Source organism: Kogia breviceps, chromosome 13, assembly GCF_026419965.1.
Source record: "Kogia breviceps isolate mKogBre1 chromosome 13, mKogBre1 haplotype 1, whole genome shotgun sequence".
NCBI classification, from domain to species: Eukaryota; Metazoa; Chordata; class Mammalia; order Artiodactyla; family Physeteridae; genus Kogia; species Kogia breviceps.
The window spans coordinates 42,957,822-42,982,406 of NC_081322.1; the positions used below are offsets into that span (position 1 = coordinate 42,957,822).

The 24,585-nt window shown below is 39.3% G+C and overlaps 1 pseudogene; it reads right to left on the reverse strand.

Moving 5' to 3' along the window:
- Nucleotides 1-8,245: 8,245 nt before the first annotated feature.
- LOC131767800 (uncharacterized) lies at nt 8,246-9,044 on the reverse strand (annotated as a pseudogene).
- Nucleotides 9,045-24,585: the final 15,541 nt, after the last annotated feature.

Below are 24,585 nucleotides of genomic sequence, written 5' to 3' on the forward strand. Positions count from 1 at the left end.
AGAAACCGTGGTTTCAAGTTTGAAATATGCCACAGAATTAGGACTTTTGACAGTCGTTTTCAATCTCAAATTAGAGATCATTCTTTCACACGTGTATTATACAGGTGTTATTTTAATGGTTAGTAGATTGCCGTATATTTGAAGTGGAACCATTGTGGTTCTTAAAGTAGGAAAATCAAAAGGCCCAGAGGGACAGATCACTGTCTATAAATCCCATAACATATAATGCTAATAAGAGTTTATGTTCCGAGGGATTCGAGACTGATTACCACAGCAAATCAGCCTGCAGTTTTCAACCTGAGAGCATGATTGTAAACATAGGTGGCAGGATTTCTACTAATATACAGGACCTTACCTAATATTTTAAGAGGCAAAATCTAAGTTGATTTTAGTTTTAGAAAGCTATAGAAGTGACTTAAAAATAGGACTACCATACTAAATGCGTTTTCTGGTAAAATATTTTGTACAAGCTGAGTATCAGATGCACAGTACCAGTGATTTTCACAGTATTTCATGGCACTAATGTGTTCTTTAAAATGTAATATTTTGGCACTTACTAAATCACATTTTGGGGGTATGGGGCCTGGACCACCCACCCACCACCACCCACCACTATAATATAGTACAGGGATCGAGAATCCCTGTACTATATTATAATCAAGTACATCATAATATTTAAATTATATTATTCCTAACTAGAAAAAGGTAAAAGTATGAGATTCACAGATTAGCTATTTCTAGAAAAGGGTTTCTTTCCTCCTACCTCTTGAATCAACTCATTTACTTTAAGAAAAGGCAGTTGCAACCATCATTCAAATCCTTCTAGAACTCCAAGGAAAGAATGTTCACTCTTGAAGAAAAACATTTGCAGCATGAAATTAGGATATTGTGTCCATTGCATGTAATCAAATTTAAGTTAATGCTCAAACTGAAAACCTGACAATACTCCCCTAATTAATCATTATCAAATGTGTTTTATAATTATATTCTCCTGAGGTAAGAAAGAGCTCTGAAATTTTGAGTCAGAGAATGAAAAATTAAACCATCAGTTACTAGGTAAATGAGTTTGGAAAGATAACTGTATTTTGGGGGGTTTCTTTTCTCATCTATGAAATGGATAGTAATTCCTGTTTTAACTTTTCAGGGATATTGTAAGGCTTAATCAAATGAGATAATGTATGTGAAAGTGTCATAATAAACTTTGACATCCAGAAATTTAACTCATCTGAAAACAGTAAAATCATTTGGAACTGTTATCTACATACAATATGAGAAATGCCGAAAATGAACTCTATACTTAAACTTAAAGCATCTCTTTTTGTTATTGCTGTTAATGTTGAGTGACTGTTTGCCAGGTGATTTGAGTTATAGCGAGAAACAAAACAGACATGGTTCCTGCCCTTAGAGAGTTTATAGTCCAGCATCATAGAAATATATTTCAGTCATATCAAGTGACATTTTATCATCTCTTCTAGTTCACTAACCTATACTCATCATGTCATGCCTTTAGTAAAAGCCTGCTCAGCCTTCTGTACCAATACTGTTCAATGTCTGTTAGCAATTTATAATCTAGAACAGAAGGCAATGGATACCATAATTTTTTGGCAGATATTATAAGATGGCTTATTCAACACTTATCCAGCCCCCCTTCTAGCTTGCTTTTCTGTACTTTAGAAGCTGGAAAATTAAAAAATACTAGAGTACTTGCATGGATGAGTGGTGTGCTAGTAAATCATTAACAGTGGCTGGAGGAGAGGGGAAAGACCCTGATTTGTAGCATTGACCCATTTTCATGGTGTGAATACTCCCAAGCTACCAAAGGGACTTCACTGAATGGGGAGTTAGTTGGAGAAGATGCTAACTATTATATGTTGGCTTCAGCGTTTCACTACATGTAACCTAGTTTCCAGCAATCAGATGCACCCATTCAAGACGTAGATCTGAAAATGAGCAACGTGATGCCTCAGTTGCACTCAGAGAGATGGGGTTTTCTGGCAAACACTGTGGTGGAGGTGTCTGGTTCTTCTGGGTAGCTGGGGAGGACTTCTGGCATCCATTTTGAGAGTCATAGGTGCTGATTGGCAAGTGGTGCTAGGATGGCTTCCTGCTAGAATAGTGGATGTGATGTGGGATGAGTGTTCTTCCGGTTTGGTTTTTCCTGGATGTTGTTTCTAGCCATGTATTATCCAAGCCTGGTTCTCTGGTCCTCTCAGAGATCTATGAGCTAAATACTATCCTTTAATCCCTTTCTGCTTAAACTAGCTCAGTCACAGTCAGCTACACAATTTGTTGAGCCCAGAGCAAAATGAAAAATGTAAGCCCCCTGTTCAAAAAGCAGGGAGAAAGTACCATTATATGTACTAAAATACAAAGCTTTTTCTTTCTTCTGTCATCTCTCCCTCAACTTGTCATGCTGTTTTTTAATTTGCTTTTAAATGTCATTCTAAGAAAAATTAGAATTTTAAAATATTAGAATGAATTTTACCTTTTCTCTTTATATTGTGCAGTGCCATTTATAAATGCAAATATGAGCATTTAACTCATACATGGAATCACCAAAATGACACAATTCATTTTTCGTAGCTTGTACGTGCCACGAGGATGTATTTTTTGCTTATCAGAACAGTGTAAATGCAGCACAAAACTAACTCAGCTGTTTTTCTTTCCCTTCTTGATATGCACATATCCTACCAACCTGAGTAAGGAAGGACTGAAGAGAAGGGAGCTATGGGTTGCCCTGCCTTTCCCCTTCCTTCTATGTCATCATTTTCAGTGTAAATGGTCATACAGGGAAGTAACACACACAAGTAAGGCTACAATAGAGTTCTTTGGTCTCTTGTATTTCTTTGGATGCCATTTACCTTCTTTCTGCACCTGAAGCAAGTTCTGGTTGAAATGGAAAGCATAGCCTCTTGGAACTGTCAGCAGCTCCGCTAAATCAGTCATAGATATAACATGTTTGCCTTGTAGTCACTTTGTAACTCAGAGTTCCTGTATGCTTAGGTTCACCAGCATCCTGTGCTTGTGAGGCATTATGCAGACTGTATGCAAACTGCGTAGTAAGCAAGGAGACAAACAGATTGCCTCCTCTGCTTGCAGGTATGATCCATTGTACCACTTCTTTTATAAAACAGACACTCAAACATAAAAGTATTAAGATTTTCAGAATGGTAACTGCAGAGCATTAAAGCAAGCAGTGGGCCCTGTATGACTGCACAGTTTGCATGCCCATGAAGTTGACCCTGAGCTCAGTGTTTCTCAAGGGGGCTTCTCCTGATATTTTGGATGAAACAATTCTTTATTGTGCAGGATATTTAACATCCCTGGCCCCTGGGCACTACATGCCACTGTGATAAAAATGCCCTCACACATTTCTAAGTGCCCCCCAAAGAGGAGTTACTTCTCTCTACTGAACTCCTTTAGTGGACTCCACTGTCTGCAGCTAGGAACCATGATCATTGCAGATCCTGGAAAGGTCATGTGCAATTTGCTATGGATTCTCAAGCAGAGCAAAATACAGAGTTGAGTTTAAAAGATTTCAAAATTCTCATACCTGAGAGAGCAGAATTATGGTGACCTTTTTTCCATTATCAGAAAAATAATACCACCTACGTTGGTGATGAGACAAACATTTGGGATGAAAGTTTAAAGGGGATCAGTGGGTTTTAGGTGTCACATGCATATAAATGGTAGTTGATCTTTTCTCAGGGAAATTTTTACTCAATCCTTCATACAGTGTCTGGCCTCTATGAAACCATGATGGTAAAGAAACTCATTTCCTCCCAGAAGGGATTTGGAAGACCTAATTAAGTATGGCAAACTCTGGAGGCAATTGCCATCAGCTCTCCTCACTCTCAAAAGACTTCATGCAGGTTTCCCCCAATTTATTCATAGCAGCTGTCTGGGTATAAGGTAGACACATAAATATGTATTGCCTGAATGATAAAATATTTTTTGACTAAAAGAATGGGGTTTTATGTCTCTTTTTAAAAAGAAACTAAAGGAAAGTTAAATTAATCATTGTGGTGAGAGCTGAATTTCTCTCTGTTCTTATCTTTTTAACCAATTAATCTACTCAGTTACAGGGAGAAGCAAAACTGAAAAAACAACTCTCAACTCTTCCACTTCCATAAATTAGCAGTAATAGTTTTAAGGGAGAGACCGTTGAGCCTATAAATTAAAGATGATGTTTGAGAAATAAAAAAGAAGCTTTCAGAATAGAGTAATATTAGAATTGATGATTGAGCTTTCCAGGACCCTCATTTAATTTACATGTCCAGAACTGATATTGGGGCATTTCTGATGGATCATGACTAGGCAGGAAGAAACCAAACACACATAGAGTAAGATTAGATTAAGTTCTCAGTTTAAATAATCAAGATTCAAAATCTCAGAAGCAGTGTGTCTGTAGAGCAGCATATCTCAGGATGGTTTTCCCTGGCCCCAAAGTCCCCACTGCACTTACATATTCACAGCTTAAATCACATTCCAGGAAAACGTCCACTAATAATTTTTGTTATTGACAGTGAACTCTCCTGGGTTTTGATCCTAATTTTACATCCCCATTCCAGGGACCAGGAAAGACTATTTACTGTCAGATGTGTAGGTCACAGACCAACACTTATATTTCCTTATTTTCTCAATAAAATGTATTATTCCAATCTTAAAGGTTTGAAATGCATAGGAAAGAAATTATGGAAAACTATAAAGAAAATATAGGACACTCAATCCCACCCAAAGGCAGTCATGATTAACATTTTAGTCCTTTTTTTCCTAGAAAATTTTTCTATAAATATATTACACAGTGGAAATAATCCCCTGTTTTTTTTCACTTTACATTGTAGCAGAAACATTTCTCATACAAATTAGAATTCTTCATTTAAATTATTCTAATGGATACATAGACAGTATCCATACTGGACATACAGCAGTTTTCCATTTTCCTACTGTCGGCCAATAACAGAATGTTCCAAATTTTACACTGTTATAAATATCCCACCAATTAGCTCCATTTTATTTGTTTTTTTAATTTTTAAAAGTATTTGTTTTATTTTTGGCTGCGTTGGGTCTTTGTTGCTGTGTGCGGGCTTATTCTAGTTGCGGTGCGCAGACTTCCGTTGAAGTGGCTTCTCTTGTTGCAGAGCACGGGCTCTAGGCGCCCGGGCTTCAGGAGTTGTGGCTCCTGGGCGCTGGAACGCAGGCTCAGTAGTTGTGGCACATGGGCTTAGTTGCTCCACAGCATGTGGGATCTTCCTGGAGCAGGGCTCGAACCCGTGTCCCCTGCATTGGCAGGCGGATTCTTAACCACTGCACCACCAAGGAAGCCCCATGATTAGCTCTATTTTGGATCCTACTCTTAACTTTGAAGGAATTTACTTTATTCATTATTTGACAAGAACATCAGTTTCAAGTACATGCCATGTTCTTTCTCTCCAAAGAAGAGAGAATTGTATGTGATATTCTTTCTGCCTGGTTTGCTCTTCCTCTCTCCACCTCTTTTTGCATAGTTAGTTCATTCTTTAAATTTCAGGTCTGTACTTTCCTGGTGGTCCAGTGGTAAAGAATCCGCCTTCCAATACGGGGAACGTGGGTTTGATCCCTGGTTGGGGAACTAAGATTCCCACATGCCTCGGGGAAGCTAAGCCCATGCACCACAACTACTGAGCCCACGCACCTCAACTAGAGAGCTCGCGTACTGAAACTACAGAGCCCACACGCTCTGGAGCCCAGGTGCCACAACTAGAGAGAAGCCCATGCGCCGCAGCAGAAAGATCCCGCATGCCGCAATGAAGAAAGATCCCGCATGCCACAAAGGCCCGATGCACCCAAAGATAAGTAAATAAATTATTTTTTTAAGATCTTTAAAAAATAAATTTCAGGTCAAAGGTCACTTCCTCAGGGAAGCCTTCCCAAGCTATATATTTGATTATGGTTCTCTGTTACACACTCTAATTGTACTGTGTTTCTTTTTTTCCAGAGCACTTACCTGTGCTTGCAATAATCCATTCATTTGTATTTTATTTTATTAATTTCTGTACCCGCCTTGGACCAGAATACTGCAGTCATTGTCTGGATAAGCAGTGATTATAATGCTTCTATAAACACAGGCCAGTTAATGTGATCTCATTCATATCACTGACAAGATGGGTTAAAGCTTGAGGCTGAAATACAATTAGTCCAAAAATACTTACATACCAAGTATTATGCTAGGTGCTGGGAATATAGAAGTGAGAATGACAGGCATGATTTCAGCCTTCATGCTAATAGTCTAGTGCAGGGTTTGGCAAACATTTCCTGTAAAGAGACAGATAAATTGTAGGTTTATCAGGCCATATGGTCTCTCTCACAGCTACTCAACTTTGCCATTGAAACACAAAAGCAGTCATCAACAATACATATAGGAAAGAGTGTCTGGGTTCCAATAAAACTTTATTTAAAAAACAGGCGGGGGGACTGGGTTTGATCCATGGACTATTGTTTCCTGACCCCTGGTCCAGTGGACAAGACAGCCATTAAACAGATCATTTGAGATGACAGATACTTCAAAAGAAAAGGACAGGGTGACATAAAGCCACATGACAGAGCTGTCCAGCTTAGCCTAGAGAGAAGAATAAAGACTTTCTTGAAGAATATGACTTTAAGCTAATATTTAAAGAGGAAGAGGAGTTACCTGGATAAAAGTAAGGGCAACAGGCTTGATGAAGACCAAAAGCATGGAAAGAGCGAGAATAGAAATAAGTTCATTCTTAAACTTGGCGATTGATACGGAGAAGGAGATGAGATTGTGTAAGGATAGAGTACAGAGTGAAAAGACAAACTAAGAGTGTTGAAAAAATTTCAGAACTTAGTACTTCCCTAGAGGAAGAGATGCCAGCAGGAAAGACTCAGAAGGAATGATCAGTGAGGTGTAGCAGTAGCAGGACGTTTAAGACCTTCCATCCTGTGACCTAAATGGGAAGGAAATCCGAAAAAGAGGGGATATATGTATATGTACAGGTGATTCACTTTGCTGTGCAGTAGAAACTAACAGAACATTGTAAAGCAACTATACTCCAATAAAAATTTAAAAATAAATAAAAGGGGGCTTCCCTGGTGGCGCAGTGATTGAGAATCCGCCTGCCGATGCAGGAGACACGGGTTCGTGCCCTGGTCCGGGAAGATCCCACATGCCGCGGAGCAACTAAGCCCGTGAGCCATGGCCGCTAGGCCTGTGCGTCCGGAGCCTGTGCTCCACAACGGGAGAGGCCACAACAGTGAGAGGCCCACATACCGCAAAAAATAAATAAATAAATAAATAAATAAATAAAAGGTGAATAGTTTGTATTAAAAAAAAAAAAGACCTTCCATCTTGTGTGTTGGATATGTAAGTTGGGAGATATCAGCCTAAAGGCTGGGAACCTCAGAGAACTGGTACACTTTCTGAAGGACTAGATAGATAGATAGATAGATAGATAGATAGATAGATAGATAGATAGATAGATAGATAGATAGGTAGATAGATAGATATAAAAGAATAGACCTGAGGACCGAGAAAGTGTGAGTGGTAGGGTAGAAAATGAAGAGGTAGTGAAGGAATCAGAAATAATAGGAACACATCACTGATATAGTAGGTGCTCAATAATTTTTTGATAAGTGAATGGAAGGATAACAATATAATGTAAAATCAAAGAACCCAAGAGGGAAAGGGTTTAATAACAGGTTGACCTATAGTTTTGCATGCTTAAAAGAGCTATTGCTCAAGGCTAGTTTCCTTGACTATCTGAGAAAGGTTGCGGGTAAGGACTCAGTTACTTTTGATGCCCTAGTGCAGGATAAGCCTGACCTCCAATTCCTTCCACTAAGGAAAGCTGACCTGACTCTTTTCTTCCCTGAAGATTTCAATGAGTAGGAATAGGGACCTTCCTGTGTCAGTATATGTTCAAAATAAAAATATAAAATTAGAATAGGAGCAAGATTTTTCATAGATTGCAATGACACAAGCTCAACTGTTATCTCTTCTCTTGGTCATTTATATTAAACATGTATTTTATTACTTAATTCTAAACATTTTGTATTGCTGTTTTAACTTTTTATTAACTTCTTGTTGATATCTATAAAGTCCTGTGTTAGATGCTGTGAGTGATTCAAAAAAATGTAAGACATAGCTCTGGGCTAAAGTATTATGTAACTGACAAGTAAATTGTAAGTTTCTTGACATTAGGAATCATATTTGACATTTCCTATTTTTCCTTGCACAGTATCAGACTTATAGTTGGTACTGCAGAAATAATTTTCCCCTGCCCTCTGCCTTGCACCATTTGGTGACCAAATGGTGTCCATAATATAGCCACTTCTTTATGACTTGGACAAAACATGATGCTTTCTGAAGAAGACAATATTCTGAAGGCATCAGTAACAGTAATTTCAGCTTGTTGAAGGTTGGGGTTCTTTGTGTAAAGGTCAGCCTGTCAGTAAATAGCATGCCACCCTGTTCTTTTAAGATTATAAGAAACCTTTGTATGTGTGTTTTTATACCTAAAGAAAAAGAAAAAAAGGCTAGTGGAAAACTGTACCCAGTGGTCTCACCAGATGTTTTCAAATGAGAACTAGGGCAATTGAGTTGTAATTTGTTTTTAAAACATTTATTTTCACAAACTTATGAGAGTAGGGAGCTGAGATTTTTCTTGCCTGAATTAGCAGGTAATTTCATTTTCCATTCGACTTTAGCAGAGAAGAGCTCTCCTTAAGATGAAAATATGCAGCAGAAGTTCTTGCCAAATCTAAAAAGTAGAGCAAAGATTAGTCTTAAGAAAACTCATAGATAAGGGGGAAGGATACCTTTTTCGAATACCCAGTCCCTTGTACTAAACATATCCAGAGCCTTGCAAGACTTAATTTATTAATGACTATGACACGTGGCTTACGTCTTCCTCTTTACCTGCATTCCTCCCGTCATCCTGAGTGCATTCATCACCCAAGTAGACAGCTCACTCAGCACCAGCCTCAGAGTTCCTTGATGTGATCTTCAGCCACTCGCTTCTGTTGCCATATCCTGGATTTGTCATACACCCAGTCTGTTTCACCTCTAACCTCATAAATGCAGACTTGACTTTGTCTGGCCAGAACTTTTATCCTAGCTCTGTCACTCAGTTACTCCCAGTACAGCCATTCTCAGTTCCCTAACATCTCATTTCCAGTACTCTTCCTCACTCCGCTGCAGCCTCTCACCCTTCTCAGGTTTCTCTGACTTGGGACCTCCAGTCCATAGACTTCTCTTCTTTCTCCCTATCAGCCTTCTCCTGCCTTCACTTCTTTCATCTCCTGCTGCGTTCTATTTTAAATTACCACTCTCTTGCCAGGAATCACATCTCCTTTGCCCTCTTGCCCTGATATCACTTACCTGACAAAACAACAGCTCTAATTGGGTGTCTGCTCCCAGATTGCTGAGTGCACCCAGACAGGAAAAATAACTGCTATGCAGATTGGCATTTAACCTGTAAATTCTGGACCACCAACCTTGGCTAGATTATTCTTTATCTATACTGTTGGGAAGAGAAGGTTATCCTTATAATGTATTAGTCTCTACCATCTGAACCTCATACTTCATAAGCCAAGGTATAGTGTTATAAATTCTTTGTATACCAAAAATTAGTATTAGGATGGATCATTTCAATTATTACCCTCTCTCTGACTCTCTAACTTGGCTTTTTTACTTACTTTCCTGTTTTACTCTATTGGTTTTGGGTCTAGTCCATCCAATAAGGTAAATTTCTAATGTTTTGAAAATTAATATTTGATCAGTCAAAAGGAACATGTCTTAAACATTATGGAATGAAATGATAATGGAAGGGAAATCATTCCTACATGTAATTACCCTTTTTAGAGGCCTTTGTGAATCCAAGTTGTCTCTAGTTGTTGTCACTCAGGACAGGGGTCTTAGGCTCAGCTCACTTAAGTCATTTCATTCTTGCCTTTCCCAGCTTCCCTTTTCCATCATTTCTGATCCCACAAATTTCTAAAAACACACCCTTTTTTTTCCCCAAAAAGTAGCAGGGAAAGCAGTGCTATGTGTATGGGGTGTAACAGGGATGAGTACATTTGTACGTATAGTTCATTTATTGAATGGCAGCGTAGCATACTGGTTAAGAGTTCAGGCTCTATGGCCCAATTTCCCTAGTTACCTGCTCTGTGATTTTGGGAAAATTACTTTCTATATCTCAGTTCTCCCATCTATAATATACAGATGATAATATTAGTTCCTACCTCACAGTGGGATTGTGAGGATTAAATTACATATTTTAAATGAGTTAATACCTTAGAACTGGTAAGCACTCAGTAACTGTAAGCTATTATTCATAATTTAGAATAAATTATTATTAATAATAATTACAGCTTCTCTATTTCCTAAAATACACTTATTCATTAAGAAGAGAATAATGATGAAAGCTAGGAGCTGTTAAAAGTCCATTGATTGGATGTAAAAAGTAGAGTTTTAGAATCGCAAAGGACCCAAGCAATTATTTAGACCATTGGTTCTTAGCCAGTGATATGCATCAGAATCACTTACGAAATACTATAAAGTCACAGTTACCCAGGCCCTCCCTTCTCACATCTACCAAGTCAGAAATGTCCACAGGCGGTTCTAATGCATCTTCCTTGCAAGAACCACTGAACTAATTCAAGTCTTTAGATTTTATGATGAGGAAATTGAGACTTAGAATAAATAACTTGCCTAAGACCCCAAGTGTAAGTGGGACCCAGGTAACGTAGCTCCTTGGTAAGTGATCTTCCTACTCTTCTATGTTGCTGGCCAAATATTAAATTTTAAAGAAATTAATATGGGAGTTTATCCTTCTCTCAGTAATATCAGGAAGAATAATATAGGTTTTAAAAGTATACTTTAGGGCTTCCCTGGTGGCGCAGTGGTTGAGAATCCGCCTGCCGATGCAGGGGATATGGGTTCGTGCCCCGGTCTGGGAGGATCCCACGTGCCGCGGAGCGGCTGGGCCCGTGAGCCATGGCCGCTGAGCCTGTGCGTCCGGAGCCTGCGCTCCGCAATGGGAGAGGCCACAACAGTGAGAGGCCCGCGTACCACAAAAAAAAAAAGGGATGAATCTAAAAGTATACTTTATTCAGGGCTTCCCTGGTGGCGCACTGGTTGAGAGTCCGCCTGCCGATGCAGGGGACGCTGGTTCGTGCCCCGGTCCGGGAAGATCCCACATGCTGCGGAGCAGCTGGGCCCGTGAGCCATGGCCGCTGAGCCTGTGCGTCCGGAGTCTGTGCTTCGCAACGGGAGAGGCCACAACAGTGAGAGGCCCGCGTACCGCCAAAAAAAAAAAAGTACACTTTATTCAGCATTTAATTCAAAATAAAACTTATTTTACAATAAAAATAAATGCAGAGGACTTTTGCATATTTACAGTAGGATTTAAAGTGAATTTTGCTGTGCTTTCCATGTGGACATTAGTTTTTGCCACAATGCTTGCTGCTAATTAGTACAAGGAAACACTGTGTGTTTTTGCTCCTCAACCCAACCTCACAGATTGACAGGCAAACAAAACAAATGGTTTATAGGGCAAGGTAGGCTGTAGGAATTAAATTCTTCAGAGCTCTCAATAATAAAAAACATGGGCTTCCCTGGTGGCGCAGTGGTTGAGAGCCTGCCTGCCCATGCAGGAGACACAGGTTCGTGCCCCGGTCCGGGAAGATCCCATGTGCCGCGCAGCGGCTAGGCCTGTGAGCCATGGCTGCTGAGCCTGCGCGTCCGGAGCCTGTGCTCCGCAACGGGAGAGGCCACAACAGTGAGAGGCCCGCGTACCGCAAAAAAAAAAATAATAATAATAAACACATTTCTTATAATTAGGATTTTTTTTGTTTTACATTAAAAAAAATTTTTTAAACCTTTGTGAAATATTCTTGGAATTTTCCAGTCTATGAACAGTCAATGTAGGAAAATCAGTGGTTATTAGGTATAGTTTTCTTACTGTAGCTTTACTGATTGGTAGATTAAAAGTCTAAAAACTATAGCAAAATTTTTTTTCTGAATTTTTCTATTTGGTATTGAGTACTATGATATTATATCTCTTAAAATATGTTTTTCTTTATCCATAATATAAAGGAATCAAAAAATACATTAGAACTTGGATGTGAACTTGTGCAAAGGTGTGAAATAAATTAAGATGACAGGGCAGAAGCAAGAAAATGGAGCTCAGATTAAATCTACCCCTCAAAGCAGGCCTGTTTATATTTTACTATGTTTGCTATTATAAATTTATTTCCATGTATGTGTTTCTTTGCTAGAAATGATAACTAGCTGCCAGCCCAACTTCTGATTCTTAGGCAACTCCATTTTACCAACAAACCACTCATTTTGATTTGGTAAGTGCTATGAAGTCCACTATCTCAGATCCCCATCAACCTGTTTTAAACTGTTGTTGCTTCTACTGTGTCTTTGCCTGATTCCATACCCTTTGCTCTACACTTCATCTCAGGTTTGACCTTTGGATCTTTTTTTTTTTTTTGCGGTACGAGGGCCTCTCCCTTGCAGAGCACAGGCTCTGGATGCACAGGCTCAGCGGCCATGGCTCACAGGCCCAGCCACTCCGTGGCATGTGGGATCCTCCCAGACCAGGGCACGAACCCATGACCACTGCATCGACAGGCGGACTCTCAACCACTGCGCCACCAGGGAAGCCCCCTTTGGAACTTTTTACTTGATACATGTGTCTGGCCTCCTGGCATTTGACTACAACCTGATCATCTTTGGTTTAGGCTCACCTTCTAGTTCCAGGCTACCAAGATTTATATCCCCTGATTCCAGCAGTTCAGAAATTCCTGGCACAGCCACTGGCTACTATCTAAAGGGGATCAACTTCAAACACTAGCCCTATATTATAAACATCCATTTTTTCATTTGTTCAACAGGTTATATTCATCACTACTATGTGTGAGGCACTAGAGTAATTTCTGGGAAATACAGAAAATTAATTAGTAATAGAAAGCTCCTTAATGGTCTTAAAATCTGGTAAAACAAATAATACAATGTATAATGATACTTTAAGATAGTGTGTGTTCAACTCTTATAAAGTATTTATACAAACAAGATGTTAATTTTAAAAATCTTCAAATAGAAAATCCTTAACCTGGAATTAAGGGGTATGGGGTACCAGAAGACATGACCAAAAGAACCTGGGATGTGATTCATGGATTAAAAAAGATTAGGGGGCTTCCCTGGTGGCGCAGTGGTTGAGAATCCGCCTGCCGATGCAGGAGACACGGGTTCGTGCCCTGGTCCGGGAAGATCCCACATGCCGCGGAGCAACTAAGCCCGTGAGCCATGGCCGCTAGGCCTGCGCGTCCAGAGCCTGTGCTCCGCAACGGGAGAGGCCACAACAGTGAGAGGCCCGCATATCGCAAAAAAAAAAAAAAAAAAAAAAAAAAAAAAAGATTAGGAACACTGACAGGTGTTTAACTAGACTTTGGAGGTAGGGTAGGATAGACACATGCAACAAACACATTCCAAAAAGTGGAACCAAACCAACAAGAGCAGAAAAGGTTAAGTTAAAGAAATTTTATTCGTCTAGACTGGTTGACAGTATATGTAAGGAGTGGAAGAAAGCCTGGAAAAGTTGGTTGGAACCAGATTATGGAAGGGTTTGAATACTGAGGAGTTTAGAGTTGGCAAGCATGTTTTGGGGAGTCAGAAAGTTTTGAGCAGGAAATGATGATTGGCTTGATTTAGCAGTGCTATACAGGAAGGATTTGGTAGTGAGGAGATAGGCAGAGACTGCAGACCAGGGAATCAGGAGGCTAATACAGATGGTAATCTAAAGTAAGGAGGGCCTGGAGACGATTTCTTAAGTGTCTGTTACAAGCTGGTGCTGGTGATGCAATGAGGACTGGGTCCTTTTGATGAGGAAGTTTTTAGAGATATTGATCTCTTAAAGGCTCCTAGAGGGGTCTCTATGCAAAACTTTGGGACCACTTCTGATCGTTTCCCAGTTACTAGGTTAATTAGATCGATCCTCATTTTATAATAGGATGTATTCTCTACCTTCTAAAACTACTTTTCTGTTTTATCAGTCTCCTAAGGCAAAAGTATCCCAACCACTTGCACATAAAGAAAAGCAACTTATTACTTAAAACAAGATAAGACAGGAACACGACACCATACAAGGCAACGCAGAAAATGACACGTTTTAAAGAGATAACTGAAGATGAGGAGAAAGAATTGGAGGTTAGATTAGGGGCAAGAAAACCAGTTAGGTTGTTGTAGTAATCCACCTGCTTGATTATGAGGGTCTGAACTAAGACAGTATGAAAGAAGAGGAGTCCTTGGTGGCTACTTCCACCATAATCCTTTCTATCACTGCCCTGGCACAACTCGGGGGTGGGTAAAGGACTCTCATTTGGAATTGATCTGGAACAGAGGGATTGAAGAACACAAGAAACACTTGTTTACTTCTGCAGACTTAGAGTTAAGGCTCCTACTGTCAAGCAGTCTCTTTTCCTGTTCCTTTCTTATTTGGAACATGGTTTACCAGCCTTCACATTGATTCTGTGAACTCCCTGATAAATTCTTGTTTTGTTGTAGTTAGCCCAAGTTGGTTCCTAGGGCTTACAATAAAAAACCTCTAATTGACACTATGTGATTTTTGAGGCACCTGTGGATAACCAGGTGGAGACTGTTAGAAATATGAAACTAGAATAGTGGTTCTCAAAGTGATGCATCAGCATTACCTGAGAACTTGTTAGAAATGTAAGTTCTCAGGCCCGGCCCCAGACTAACTGAATATGAAACTTGAGGAGTGGGGCCTGAGCAATCTGAATATCAGTAAGCCCTCTGGGTGATTCTAATGCACACTATAGTTTGAGAACCAATTGAACTAGAGCTTAGATGGGAGATTGGGGGTGGAGATAAAGATGTCTGAGTCAAATGAATGACAGTTGCTGTTAGGGGGAATGAATAACCTCCCAGAAGAGTGGAAGAGAGAAGATAAGCCCCTGAAGTAGATGAAATAATCAAAGAAATTGAGACTAGTACAATCAAGGAAGGGGAAATTTAACAGAGGTGTCAGGTGCTATACAGAGGCCAAGGTGGCTGAGAGAGCCAAGCCGAGAGTCAAGAGCCAAGAGTCCTTAATAGGACTGACCGGGGCTTCCCTGGTGGCGCAGTGGTTGAGAATCTGCCTGCCAATACAGGGGACAGGGGTTCGAGCCCTGGTCTGGGAAGATCCCACATGCCGCGGAGCAACCAAGCCTGTGAGCCACAACTACTGAGCCTGCGCGTCCGGAGCCTGTGCTCCGCAACAAGAGAGGCCTCGACAGTGAGAGGCCCGCGTACCGCGATGAAGACTGGCCCCCGCTTGCCACAACTACAGAAAGCCCTCGCACAGAAACGAAGACCCAACACAGCCAAAAATAAATAAATTAATAAATTAATTTTTAAAAAAAAATAGGACTGACCATTAAGAGGTTTTTGGTGTCAATTAAGAGAGAATTGGTACAGATAATGAAAATAACTGGTGAGAGAACAAAGACAAGAAAAAAAACAAAGGATACTTTTTTGCAACAGTTTGGGAGTGCAAGAAAAAGTTGAGGTAGATGTCTCAGTTTTTACTGCATAATCACTCTAAAACACAATGGCTTAAGACAGTAATTATTATTATAGCTCAAGTGTCTGAAGGTTGGCTGATCTCAGCTGGGCTTGCTCATATATCTGAAAGCCTAATGTGGGCTTTCCTCTAGGCTGTGTTGTTTCACATATCTGTCATCCTCCTGGGACTCTTTGGCTTGCCCTGAGCATGCCTTTCTCATGGAGATGGAAGAAGAGTTTGGTTTTGGTTTTGCTTTTTTTTTTTTTTTTTTTTTTCACTGCAGCATATTTTTAATTGAAGTATAGTTGGTGTACAATATTATATGTAAGTTACAGGTGAACAATATAGTGATTCACATTTTTTAAAGGCTATACTCCATTTAGTTATTATATAATATTGGCTATATTCCCTGTGTTGTACAGTATATTTTTTTTGTACAGTATATTCTTGTAGCTTATTTTATACATAATAGTTTGTACCTCTTAATCCCAAACCCCTATATTGCCCCTCCCCCTTCCCTCTCCCCACTCGTAACCACTAGTTCTCTGTCAGTCTGCTTTTTTTTTAAAACTATATTCACTAGTTCATTGTATTTTTTAGATTCCCCATATAAGTGATATACATTATCTGTCTTTCTCTTACATTTCATTTGGCATAATGCTAAAGTCCATCCATGTTGCTGCAAATGGCAAAATTCCATTCTTTTTATGGCTGAGTAGTATTCCATTGGGTATATATACCACATCTTCTGTATCCATTCATTTGTTGATGGACACTTAGGTTGCTCCCATATCTTGGCAATTGTAAATAATGCTGCTGTGAACATTGGGGTACATGTATCTTTTCGAATTAGTGTTTTTGTTTTTTTCTTATCTGGAAGAAGAGTTTTAAGAGGGCAAGCAGAAACATACAAGGCTTCTTGAGGCCGAGACTCCAAACTGACACACTGGCACTTCTGCCTCATATTGGACAGAGCAGGTTGTGTGAGGAAGCCCAGATTCAAGGGGGCGGGAAATAGAATTCACCTTTTAGAGAAACTCCAAAGTGACATGGCAAAGGGCATGAGTTCACACAGGGGTGGAGAATTGGGACCATTAATACCATGGTAGGAAATGACCAGAGCATGCTTGAAAGTAGAAAGGAAGGGATATGTAGGATAAAGAAGAAAGTGAAGTAAGGAGGAAAGATCAATACCATAGGTCAGAGAACTAACCTTTGAAAACAGGAAGGGTACTTCTGGGAATGGAAAGAGGGGAATTCGGTTGAATTAGATTTAACAAAATACAGGATGCCCAGTAAAATTTTAACTTCAGGTAAACAGTGAATAACTTCTGAGTATTAAGTATGTTCTATGCAATATTTGGTAGGCTCTCAGTACACAGTTTGCTATTTTTATTAGTTTAAATACCATTTAAATATTTCTATAATGCAGTACTTGGGACACATTTATCCTAAAATATGTTTCCTTATTTATTTGAAATTCAAATATCACCAGGCAACCTGTATTTTGACAACCCTACTTTGGATGAAGTTTAAATAAAGCCATGGTAAGATAATCTACAAAGGGCTAGATGGGTGCATTTGGGGATTTAATCCTGGGAGAAGTTTGGAACAGCTGCTATGGATGCTGTGCAGTGTCAGTGAAAGGACTGCTGATCAGTAGTGAGGCCCACTTACCAACAGGCAGCATGACTTTTTCTTGGATCAGCAGTAATGCTTCACTGCTGGGAAGCAGTGGTAGGAACAGAGACAGCAGTGCAGGCGACCACCTTAGTTTGACTGCGTAGGAGAGGGCTGGGGAGGAGTTTGGGGCATAGTTGAAATGACTAGGGGGTCCAGATTGTACACGGAAGCAGGTGAAACCAGAAGGTGAATTGGGAGGCAGAAGATGAACAATTATTCATTTTCATTGGAAGAGGTGGAAGTTCACAGAGAAGAAACAGAATTTACAGTCTTGGAAGAATAGTTCTGTGATAGGGGGGCTAAAAATCCAATTTCATGAGACAGAACTGGAGCTAAATTTAAAGCAAGAGCTCTGGAGACAAGGTACCTAGTTTTGCATTCTAGTTATGTGATCTTGGTCAAATAATTAAATTTTTGTATGACTTAGATTTTTTTTTTGGTAAAACATGAATAATAATTGTTCCTACCTCATAGGGTTACTGTGAGGATTGAAATAAACTATATGAAGTACCTAGAACAGTATGTCTGGTGTTTACTGTTTTATTATTTTAAATACCACTTACATGTATCTATAATCAATAAATGTGAATACTTTAGAGAATATTATTTGAAAGACAGTGGCAAGTATACATTGTGTGTTCTGCCTTAGCTAACGAATGGTGGTTCTGGAAAATACATACACAATTAGCTACCTGTTGGAGTTGGAACTCATGCAGCCTTTACCACTTAAGGTTGTTTTCTTTACTGTTACTACAAGAAAATAATTATCATGCTCAAGTCATACCTGTCTCCTCATTTCCCCCTAGGTGACCATGCTTTGGGATTTTCATAGTTTGAGTAATTCCTCTGGGCTCTACCACCCAGCAAGTTAAAGAGGACAAGATTCCTCCCTGGGGATTGTGGTTCTGGGAATGTGAGCAGCTTGTTTTCATGAGACCTGCACCCAGAGGGGGCCTACTGTTAGGAGCTGTTGTGTGGGTGGCTGTGTTGTTTTTAGTTGTTTCTTCCATCCTACACTGTTGTTTGTATATAAAGATTTTTGAAAAGTGAATGTTTTACAGGGCTGTTTTGCTTATACAAAGAAAATTAAAACAATTTCAAAGTAATTACTTGTGTTTTATATTTTTCTCTTTTAAAATAAATGAAAGTATTAATTGATATTGCCTGGAAAGAAAATGAAGACCGAAGAAATGGCTACACTCTTAATGTTTTAAAATAAGGTAATGTTACTCTGTTTGAATGGAGCCTTCTAAGGAATGACCACAGTCTCATACACAATCGACTTAAATGCATTCTTTATCTTTAAAAGGAAGCAGAATAGGATCATTGAATAAATCACATGTGTTCACAGCCTTGTCTGATGAAATCATATACTACACAAACACATTATTCTCTAGTCAGGAGGGTAAGGGGACATTTGAAGCAGGGCTTGCCCTGGCGGAAACCTTTTTTTGTTTAAAAAATAGTGCAGTGAAAGACCACACAGTGGATGATAACAGACAATATCTTCCATGCCTTCCTCTACCTTTATACTTTCTCATTCTCCTTTGTTCTCTAAGGACATCTGTTGTAATGATTATTTGGTATAACTCATAGGTACATAGCAGAAGGCATATCATATTTCATTTATTATTTTGTCTATTATAATTATTACTCTCTTTTACATCATGACATTGTAGGTTTTTAAAATATTTTGTTTATAAAAGATATGAAAGATGTTATAGGAAATTTATTAGTTGGCTATAGATATCTAAAGAGTAAATGTTTTAACTCTGAATTTAATAAAATTATATTTTAGGAAGTCAAGTAGACTTTTATCAAGCTACATCTTAAAGAGATAAATATACTGAAAGATGATTTCATTTTCCTTTTTTACATCAATTGCAATTTTTTTTTTTACTTAAGCATTTGAAAGATTAATTATAAACAACATTGATAGGAGATTTTGGAGGCTTTAAAATAGGTCCATTATTTCAAATGTTTTCAACATTTTGATAGCTGATTTGCTGTCTATATTATGGATGCAATTCAAAATTCAAGTTTTTACTTCTTATTAGGTGTTCTTATATTGCCTCCCAATTTTGCCCTAGGTTGATCCCCTGAGGATTTTTGAAATTTATGTTTGAAAGGGTTTTTTTTTAATTAAATGCAGTATTTTTATTTGAAAGAATTTCAAATAAATGTTATTTTTATTACGAAAATGTCAAACATACACAAAAGTAGAGCAAATAGTATGACAAACCCCCAAATTATGTCTGAACTTTAAGTGATATGTTAGTACAGGTACTACACTACATTTGTTAATGCAACATGTTCAGGGACTCAAGAAATACTTGTGGCTTACTGCCCACTTGAAAGAAGTTGTATAAATCAATTTTTTAAAAATATTCAGTCGGGCTTCCCTGATAGCGCAGTGGTTGAGAGTCCGCCTGCCGATGCAGGGGGACACGGGTTCGTGCCCCGGTCCGGGAAGATCCCACATGCCGCTGAGCGGCTGGGCCCATGAGCCATGGCCGCTGGGCCTGCGCGTCCGGAGCCTGTGCTCCGCAACGGGAGAGGCCACAACAGTGAGAGGCCCGCATAACGCAAAAAAAAAAAAAAAAAAAAAATCAGTCATTTCCCAATCTATAACAGATTGCATTTCAAATGTTTGTTGGTCGTTAGCCAATTTTTTGACCTACAAATGTGTTTCTCATAGAAACAATCTTGAAATGGCTATTAGCTTTTCAGGCTAGCTCTCAGTAATTTATCTAATTCACAGTTAAGGGAACCCAAACACCATTTTTAATATCATTTCAGTGAGAAAATGCTTTCTTTGAAGCATTTGAAGTCCTAGGGAACAGCACCACCCATCTTCCTTTCCACTAAGTATGGGAGATACAGGAGCAGAGTCAGAAGACTGTAATGAAGATACACATCCATGATGCATCTTCAACAAAAGTAGCAGGAACTCAGAACAGTAGGAGTGTGGGGATGAGAGTACACTCTGTACATTCCATTCTGAAATGATTTACTGTTTCCTCTAACAGTGGAGTTTGTTTTTATCTTTTTTTTTTTTTTTTTTTTTTTTTGCGGTACGCGGGCCTCTCACTGTTGTGGCCTCTCCCGTTGCGGAGCACAGGCTCCGGACGTGCAGGCTCAGCGGCCATGGCTCAGGGGCCCAGCCGCTCCGCGGCATGTGGGATCTTCCTGGACCGGGGCACGAACCCGCGTCCCCTGCATCGGCAGGCGGACTCTCAACCACTGCGCCACCAGGGAAGCCCCCCCGCCTTTTTTTTAAGGACTCTTTATTAAAAAAAAAAAAAAAACACAACTTCACAAATACTCTATTGTATCCAAAGTTTTCATTTTACAGACTTTTTTAAAAGCAGGCTTCTGGTTATTTTATTCTTTGAGAGTAAGTTTCTGACATGGGGGAAATTATTTTCACTGGCTGAGATATGCCTAAGACAACAGGAAAAGATTCCTGACTAGTAAAACATAAAATTGGAATATAAACATAGGTACTAAACTGCAAATAAGTCAGGTTGTTGGAATAATGTATATAGTGAACTTACAAGTAGTATTAACCTTTTAGAGTATCTGGGAATGACAAATGAAAGCACGGTTTTATCATGCCAACCTATACTCTCATTCTTCCAAACTGACCTTACATTCCTACTCTTCCAGGCTCTTATCCTGGCAGCTATTATAGGCTCCAGTCTTACCTCCTCTCTAGAGAATGTGTGTGACTTGACAGCATGCCCCCAACGCTAGCTAGCCTCATTTTCCAGAGGTAGTAATGCCAGTACCTTTATATACAAAGAAAATCAAACATCCTTTGTGATGAGTCCGCTGAAGGTCCCACAGCATGATATGCCACAGCTTCACTCCAACCCACGCTCCCAGAAGATAAAGATGGTCCTGCTGTGTGTCGAGTACTGAGCTAACAAGGTGCTTTACATATGTTACTGTATTAGTCCTCATAGTAACTCTGAGGGATGGGGGTGCTGTCCTCATTTTACAAATGAGGAGAATTTCCAAGAACTAGTTAGCAATGGAGTTAGTGAGTGGCTGGATTCAAACTGGGTTCAAACCACTATGAGGGGAATGAACCCACATATCCCTCATTTGAACTTGCCCACCAAACCAGCTAAGGGAAGAAAACCAAAAAGCCTTCTCTGAGTCAGCTTTACACTTACCAGCAACTCTTAGAACTGTGGTTCCTCTGCCTGGGGGACCTGGGCCCTGCAGCTCCCAGAGCTAGCTCATATGCTCAAGATCCCCCCAAATCCAGGGTAAGCATGTCTCGTCTCAGCCCTTCTGAAGTCTCAGGTAAATGCCTTGCCATTATGACTAGGCTCCTGCAGCTAGAAACCCAGTCATCTGTAACCCAGATGAGGAAACTCTGGAGCTTGATATTAAGGCACTGCTAGATCTCTGAATTCCTAACCACTGATGGAGAGTCCAAATTTAAGATATCAGGCTCAGAAACTCCCAGAAATAGCCTAGGGCAGTCTCAAAATATGTTCCTGGGAACTTGTTAAAAATGCAAATTAATGAGCTCATCTCAGACTTACTGAATCAAAAGTGGGGTCCAGGAATCTGTGTTTTAACAAGCCCTCCAGGTGATCCTGGTATTCACTAAGGTTTGAAAACCACTGGCATAGGAAGATGAAGGATGATCCCAGGTTCTCCACATTAACCTAGACTTAACCTGCAACAGCTACCTGAGGTTAGATTCTACCCTCCCACCTCCCACCCACCTCTAACCAGTGCTGTGGTTAGAGTCGGGTGACTCTCTCAACCAAGACTAACTGCCTAGCTGGTCATTTTTTCCCTTGAAAACTCCAAGGAAAATTTTGGGTAGACAGCAGATGACTGAATTGAAATTTTAAAACTCATTGTTTATGATAGGGGAATTGGAAATAACTTAAATGTCTATTAATAGGGATTTGAGGGGCTTCCCTGGTGGCGCAGTGGTTGGGAGTCTGCCTGCCGATGCAGGAGACCCGGGTTCGTGCCCTGGTCCGGGAGGATCCCACGTGCCGCGGAGCAGCTGGGCCCGTGAGCCATGGCCGCTGAGCCTGCGCGTCCGGAGCCTGTGCTCCGCAACGGGAGAGGCCACAACAGTGAGAGGCCCACGTACCACAAAAAAAAAAAAAAAAAAAAAAAAAAAAAAATAGGGATTTGATTAAAAACACATTCTGTGAGGATTGAGACCAGTGCTGACCAACACTACGTTCGCTATATTCTCATTGCCTAATACAGCATAAATATTCAATATTCATTAATTGAATGAATAAGTGAATATATATTCATATACCTTCAAATTCTGAAGTACAATGCAGCCTTTAAAAAAGTTTCCTAATAGCAATCTCATTCCCACATATTTACCCCAAAACCTGAAAGCCAATGTTTATAGCAACTTTAAAATCACCAAAAACTGGAAACAACCCAAATGTCCTTCACCTGGTGAATGGATCAGGCAGGGACTGCATTTGAGGAAGTAGTTGAGGGCACTTCATTTTACATGTTATTGTTTTAATTATAAGAATTTATTTGTGTATTATATAATTAAGAAATAAAAACATTTTATGGACTGGCAGGATAAACACGCAAACTGTCAATAGTAGTTGTCTCTGGTTGGTAGGATGACAAGTGATTTTTTTAATAGAAAAATTTTATTTTATAGAAAAATTAATTTCTAATTTTTCTATATAAACAGGTTATGCTTTTATAACTAGAATAAAAAAGAAGTTATTTTAAAAATGGGGAGTGGGAAACCCAGGAAGCATAACACATGAAAAATTTATACAAATTAGAAACGTGGGGGTCTTCCCTGGCAGTCCATTAGTGAAGACATCGCACTTCCATTGCAAGGGGCATGGATTCCTGCTCGGGGAACTAGATCCCTCATGCCACACAGTGTGGCCCAAAACAAAAAAAGAAAAGAGAAAGATATAAAAATATCCAAAACAAAGTTTCACTGGAAAAAGAATTTGTATACTCCCTCCTCAAATTTAATGTCCATACAAATTACCTGGAGTACTTGTTAAGATGCAGATTCTGATTCCAAGGATTTGAATTTCTAACAAGCTCCTGGTCCATAGAGCACTTGAACAATAGGCTGTAACACTGTGTTGTCAAAAGAACAGCCACTAACTAGCCACATATGCACTTGAAATGTGACTAGTCCACATTGAGGTGTACAAGTATAAAATACACACTGGATTTTGAAGACTTAACACACACACCAAAAATGTAAAACATCTTATATTAATTACATGTTGAAACAATATTTTGAACATATCGCATTAAATAATATATTAAAATTAATTTAAGCCTGTTCTTTTCATTGTTTTAATATGGCTACCAGAATATTTTAAATTACATTTGTGGTTTGTATTTTTTGGCTTGTATTTTATTTTTATTGGACAGCACTGATCTAGAATAACTATTAAAAGGATTTTACTTCACTCTGGGTCTTAAATCACTAAAATAATGCAGGAAAAGGATTAACACCTCATTAATGACCAAATTGGCAACTTCTGTATATTATTCATTAAGTAAAAATCTTAGGATTTCTTAAAATCTATAGGTAGAGGTTGAGACAAATAGAAATCATAGAATTTTAGATCAGAAAAGAAACTTTAAGGTCATCAAGTTCAAACACCTTGTCTTATGGAATTATTTATCAATTTGACAAAGATGTATTCAGTATTTAATATCTGTAAGTACTGAATAGGTACTTACAGGATGGGCAAGTAAGTAAGGTGAGCGCCTACCCTGGAGAAGCTGAGAATTATGGTAGTGGTAATGGCACCCCATTAGGCATGTGGACAGAGTGCTCTCAGACACAGAGGCAGAGGCCAACACAAACTCCATTTTCCTGAGGAAGATCTAACAAGCTCCAAACAAAGAGGGCTTACTTGGGCTGGCTCTAAGTTTCCCCAGGTTTTATAGCTTCTGTTTGATATCAATGATCCTAAGGCTTTAGGATTAGACGTGTATTTAAATAATCAACATAAGGCATGCTCTCTCCTCTTTCACACAAGATAGATGCACTATTATCAGAAAGAAAGGAAATTTAAACCTGAGAAACTTTGGAAGTTTGAACATGGTTGATGGAAGCAGAATGAAATTTGGAGTGTAGCACAGCCAACCTTCAATTATATGTGCAAATGAGGGGCAAGAACTGCTGAGATGATTAAAAGCTATGAATAAAACAAGATGCTCAGTTCAGCAATTATTTTTTAAAATTTATTTATGAGGAATATTTTATATCAGGGGCATTATGACTGAAATTTTTTCTTATTTGTTACATTTCCTTTCTGTGAAGGAATGA